Genomic DNA, 6,367 nt, shown 5'->3' with positions numbered 1-6,367 from the left:
CAGGCTGCCAAGCCTGCTGAAGCCTACAGGTTATCGTCCACTCCTACTATGCAATGTAAGGTCTAGTGATGCTGTGACGAGGCAGCTGAGGACCATCAAATCAAACTGTAGCCCCGCGGAGCAATGCTAAAAGAATCAGGAGCGCAGGTGGTGTTCTCCTCCATCCTCCCAGGCAGAGGAGGGGCTTCAGCAAGGAGGAGACATGCTGAATAGAAGAGTGCCTGGCTGCGTAGCTGGGGCTCAAGGTTTTGGCTTCCATCATCGTGGATCTACCCTTGAGAAGCTGCGTCTCTTGGGAGCTGGGGACATTCACCTGACCTCATACCGCAGGGCAGGAGAGGGCAGAATGCGGGACACCGAAACGGAAGGGAAATGCCTGCACCGCGGCCCTCTGACGAGAGCGGCAGCATCCTCCTCTCAGTGGTCTATCCCAGCGCAGCGGCCACTGAAGACCACAGTGGCTGCAAAGATGATAGTCACCCTGCTTCCCCTTCACACTTTCACGGCCACGGTGGCAATGCCACACAGGCTCAGAAACTCCCTGGCAGCTGCGGCTGGGCAGGGACCAAGCGGGAGGCACCGCTGATGTGCCTCCACGTGTTCACTGGGGTCCGGCTGGAGAATCTGCCCGTGCCAGACACTCCCCAGGGAGCTGGTACCGCAGAAGTGAACATGCTGGACATGGAGAAGACGGTGCTCTCTCGGCAGCGGGAGTTGCCTGCTGGGAAACGTCCACCCGCACCCCGTCATGCCCCTTGGGAAACATCTCTTTGGAAGCAATGTCCTCTCGCAGTGGCACAGCAGCACAGAGATCCTGCCGTGGAGAGGCCCCGTCCCGCCACCAGGATATCGGGAGATATACCACCCCCGCACCCGCTGCTGTCCCAAAGGCACCAAGAGCACACCCTCGACCACAAGCACAGTGGTCAGCACCAAGGGAGCCGCCTGGGTCAAAAGCTGTGAGCGTCTGACAAGCCTTTGACGCCATTTCCCACAGCATTCTGCTGAGAAACGAGCTGCTTATGGCTTGGACGGCTGCACTCTTTGCGGGGCCAAAAGCTGGCTGGGTGGCCAGGCCTAAGGAGTGGTAGCGAAAGGAGTTAAATCCAGCTGGTGGCCAGCCACAAGCGGTGTTCCCCAGGGCTCAGTCCCAGGGCCAGTTCTGTTTAATCTCTTTCTCGACGATCCGGACGGGGGCCTTGAGTGCTCCCTCAGTAAGTTTGCAGGCGACAGCAAGCTGGGCAGGAGCGTTCATCTGCTTGAAGACAGAAAGGCTCTGCAGGGGGGTGTGGACAGGCTGGGTTGATGTCCAAAGCCAATTCCATGAGGTTCAACAAGGCTCAGTGCCAGGCCCTGCACTCGGGCCACAGCAACCCCACGCCACCCTACAGGCCTGGGGCAGGGTGGCTGGGAAGCTGCCTGGAGGAAAAGGACCTGGGGGTGTTGGTCAGCGGCCGGCTGCATATGAGCCAGCAGTGTGGCCAGGTGGCCAGGAAGGCCAAGAGTGCCCTGGCCTGTGTCAGAAATAGTGCGGCCAGCAGGGCTAGGGAATGATGGTCCCCCTGTGCTCGGCACTGCTGAGGCCGCACCTCGAGCAGCGCGATCAGTTTTGGGCCCCTCACTACAAGAAAAATACTGAGGTGCTGGAGCGCGTCCAAAGATGAGCAGCGGAGCTGGTGAAGGTTCTGGAGCTCAAGTCTGACGAGGAGCGGCTGAGGGAACGGGGGTGTTGAGCCTGGAGAAAAGGAGGCTGAGGGGAGACCTTAGCGCTCTCTGCAGCTGCCTGAAAGGAGGCTGTGGCGAGGTGCGTGTCGGTCTCTTGTCCCACGTAACAAGCGCTAGGACAAGAGGAAAAGGCCCCAGGTTGCACCAGGGGACGTTTAGATTGATACTGGGAAAGATTTCTTCACCAAAACGGTTGTCAAGCACTGGAGGAGGCTGCCCAGGGAAGTGGTGGAGGCACCATCCCTGGAGGTAGTTAAAAGACGCGCAGACGTGGCGCACCGCAGCATGGGTTATTGGTGGACTTGGCAGTGCTGGGTTTGCGGTTGGACTCGGTGATCTTAAAGGCCTTCTCCAACCTAAACGACTCTCTGATTCTATATGACAATACGTCCAAACTATAGCAGCGTGCGTATCACATGGCAAGCGGCTGTGAAGGAAATTAACTCTAGCCCAGCCTCAAGGAGTACACCAGGGCAGCTGTGAGCCGCTGAGGCGGGCTGGGGCCAAAGGCCGGGCTGGCCGGTGGCCGTGCCTGTGATGCACTCTGGTGATGTCAGATGTCACAATGGGGACAGTTACCAGGGGCGCCAGCAGGCCTGGGATGTCAGATGTCACAATGGGGACAGTTACCAGGGGCGCCAGCAGGCCTGGGATGTCAGATGTCACAATGGGGACAGTTACCAGGGGCGCCAGCAGGCCTGGGCCAGCCGTGAGTGCACACGTGGCGGGAGGCTGGGCTGGACGAGGGCTGGGGGAGAAAGGCTGGCCCCCGCGGGTGGGCTCTCACCCTGCCTTCTCATTTCAGCCTTGAATGCTTTGTCTGCCTCGGGAGTCCATGTTACGTTGATTCGGGTTGTGCTCAGCGGATCAGATAAAGGCTTTGCAGGTAGTCCATACTGATATAGCCATAGACGACACGAACCTGTCGTTCCTAGAAAGGTTCGTAGATCTCTCACCGTTTCCAGTCTGGGTGTCTGGCAGACAGCCTCCTTCCTTGTTCTTCCCAGGGAGCGTTGCCCAGCGGAGACTTCGTATCCCAGGTATGCCGCTTTTTCTTGCACCAGCTGTGCTTTCTGTTGGGAGACTCTATAGCCACTTAAACCCAAGAAGTTTACAAGAGAGATCGTCCGTTGTACACATTCTTCTTCTGTTTCGGTCGCTATTAATAAGTCATCTCCAGATTGTAGAAGAACGCCATCTCCCAGTGGCTGTTGCCATTGTTCCGATTCTTTGGCTAGTTGGTTACCAAACAAAGTGGGACTATTTTTAAATCCCTGTGGTAAAACCGTCCAGCTTAGCTGCACCTTTCTCCCTCTGTTGAGAGACTCCCATTCAAAAGCAAAAAGCTTTTGACTTTCCTGAGCTCGGGGTAGACAGAAAAAGGCATCTTTTAAGTCTAACACTGTAACCCAAATCAAGTGATCCTCAACTTTGTTAAAAGCGTATATGGGTTTGCTACTACGGGGTGCAAAGTTTTAGTTATTTCACCCTGCATCGAGGGCCCAGCCGCTGGCGGGAGCGCCTTGGGCAGGGCATGGGGACGCCCGGGTGCTGGGGCTGGGCGCAGGCCTTGCTGCCGCCCAGCTGGCTCACCCCCTCTCCTGCCTGCCCCCAGCTCCCTGCAGCTCCCACAGCCAGCTCCCTCCTGCCCAGCCCCACTGAAGCCCTTCTCTCTCTCCTCCTGCAGGCCATGGCTGCAACGTTCTTCTATTGGTTGGTAGTAAGCCTCATCCAGCAACAACAGATGGTTGGTGATGAGCTGGATGATGCCACACATGAGCGCATGCAGCAGCGTGCCCAGCAGCTGAACCAGGAGATGTCTCGGCTGCTGCAGGAGCTGGAGCAGAAGAGCAGCTTTACCTGGGGAGCCCTGCTCTTGGCTGCCCAGCAGCTCTTCTGGTTACGGGCCATTGCTGCACCCCTGGTCCTGTGCTTTATGCTGTGGTGCTGTCCCAGCAAAAGCAGCCATCAGCCAGAGAGCAGCAGCAAGGAGGGCAGCTCCCAAAACAAGGCGTGTAAGGAGGACCAAGAAGAGAAACCCAGTGTTGCGCTGGATGTGGCAAGTTTCGACCAAGTGCCCCCCCGAAACGGTCTGTGATGCTGCAGCAGCTGATGAATGCTCTGTGTCTGCCAAGAACTCCCCAGGACCAGTTTCATGCCACGACTGAAGCCAGCCATCAGTGTGGGCATTGCCTTACAAGACTGGATTCCCCACAACACTTACGCTGTCTACCGCTTGCTCGTGCCCCTGGAGCCCCCCCAAGGACATGCCTTCCACATGGAGAGGGGCACCACAGAGGGGGAGCTGCTGAGGAACCCCATGCTCCGCGTAGAGCTGAAGTGCACCTGCGGGCAGGAACAGCTGCTGGAGGGTGCGCTGTGCTTCATCCACCACCCCAAGGAGGAGCTGATGGAAAATCAGGGTGCCAGCCTCCTAGGCACCCTCTGCACTGGCCCCTACCTGGACATGGAGGAAACCACCCGCTGGTTCCAGATATTGCTAAAAGCAGCCTGGCAGCGTTTGCCTAAGTCGGAACACTGCAGTCTGACAGTGCTGCCCTCCAGGCGCTCCTGCAAGGTCCAGCTGATGTCCGGTTCCAAAGCTGCCCTCCTGACTGAGATGATGTTTGGGTTGCAGCAGGATGACACGGACATCTTCCTGAGCATCAGGTAGGCAGAGGCCACTGTTGCCAGCAGCAGGACGCAGCCAGAGAGCTGTGCTATGGGAGAGGTTCAGTTCTTCATGCACAGGGCCAGTCCTCAAGACACTCCCCGGAGAGCTGGTGCTGCACAACGGAGCGCATCGGACACGCACAACACACTGCTCTGTTTGCAACGGCAATTGCTGCCGCACCTTTCCTCCACAGCAAAAGCGCACTGTGGGGCGTGGGGCCTGACACAGATGAAGAGGCATTCCCAGGAGCCCTACCACAGAGACTCACATTGCCCCCTGGGCAGTGACTGCACACCCTCTTTGACAGGAGCCCATTCCCTCTAGGAGTTTCACCCTTTTGAAAAGATGTCAACAAATCACTTTTTTAATACACAAGTGTTGTGTTTGTAAGGGTCTTTGTATTACTTTGTCGCAGGCATAGGGTGCTGAAAGCTTCACTGACACAGAGTCAGGGATCATTTTGCTGAGGAGCTTGTGCAGTGGGCTCTTTTTTCGTGATTCACTGGGCTTTGGCTTCCCAGGGGTTATGGGTTAATACCACCAGGCAGCTTCACATCACACAGCTGCTCAATCACTTTCCCCCAGTGGAATGATGGAGAGAATCTGAAAGTGGGAAAACTTGTGGGTTGAGCTAAGTTTAGTAGGTAAAGCCAGAGCTACACACCCAAGCATAGCAAAATGATTAATTCACTGCGTCCCCGGTCTGCCATTGAGACCGGCCGTTTTGGGAAGAGTTCTGCCTCCCTGTGGGTCAGGTTACCATGAAACATCCTAACCTTGTACAGCCCTCAGTTTATTATTGTAGAATCATAGAGTCATAGATTATCTCCGGTTTGAAGGGGATCCACAAGAATTGTCGAGTCCAATTCCCTGCTCCTTGCAGGACTACCTGATTCTAAATCATACAACTAACATCATCATCTAGACGCTCCTTGAACTGTGAGAGGTTTGGTGTCACGAACACTTTCCTGGGGAGCCCATTCCAGTTGCCAATCACCCTCTCAGAGAAGAACTTTCTCCTAATGCTGAAGCTGAACTTCCCCTGATGCAGCTGCATTCCATTCCATTCTCTCCTGTCCTATTGCTGGTCACCAGGGAGAGGACGACAGCACCTCCTGCTCCTCTTATCCCCTTGTGTAAGTTGCAGACTGCCATGAGGTCACACTTCAGCCTTCTCTTCTCTGAGCTGAACAAGCGAAATGACCTCAGCCGCTCTTCCTCAGTCTTGCCCTCGAGACCTTTCACCATCTTGGTCACCCTCCTCTGGACACACTCTAGTAGTTTGATGGTACCAAAACTGCACACAGACGTGGAGGTGAGGCTGCACCAGTGCAGTGTCGAGCGGGCCAATCGCCTCCCTCGACTGGCTAGCTATGCTGTGTTTGATGCGCCCCAGGACATGGTTGGCCCTTTGGGATGCCAGGGCACGCTGTTGACTCCTGTTCACTTGCCATCAACCCAAACGCCCAGATCTCTTTCTGAAGAGCTGCTCTGCAGCCTCTCCTCCTGAGGGAAGGGTTTAAATAAATTTTAGTAGATCTAATTGCTTAACGATTACCTAGATTGTTGTTGATAAATAATGCCTTGTTTTACTAACCATTGTGTAAATTAACTGAAGCAAGGAGTCTGCAGTTCCTCCTGAAGGACAGTTCCTGATGAGAACTAGCTAAAACCAACTCTATAGTTTGGACAAAGACCAAGGAACAACTCTGTGCGAAGAGAGAAGGTAAAAAGTCCAGAACGAGGAATACTACCAAGCCTTCATTCCCACCACCCCCATGACCACCACCAAGAGGCACCACGCAAGTGCAGTTGGGAGGGACTTATGGAAATGACTTCTTGGAACTAATCTTAATACAAAGCGGGGATAGGTCACGAATATGTATAGGCACACTGGAAAACTTTATGCAACACTTGATTGTATAAAGTGAGGCAAGTTGTTGCCCCAGACACACACGGCTTTGGTGG

The sequence above is a fragment of the Falco cherrug genome, chromosome 7 (assembly GCF_023634085.1).
Source record: "Falco cherrug isolate bFalChe1 chromosome 7, bFalChe1.pri, whole genome shotgun sequence".
Lineage (NCBI taxonomy): Eukaryota > Metazoa > Chordata > Aves > Falconiformes > Falconidae > Falco > Falco cherrug.
This window is presented reverse-complemented; position numbering follows the sequence as displayed.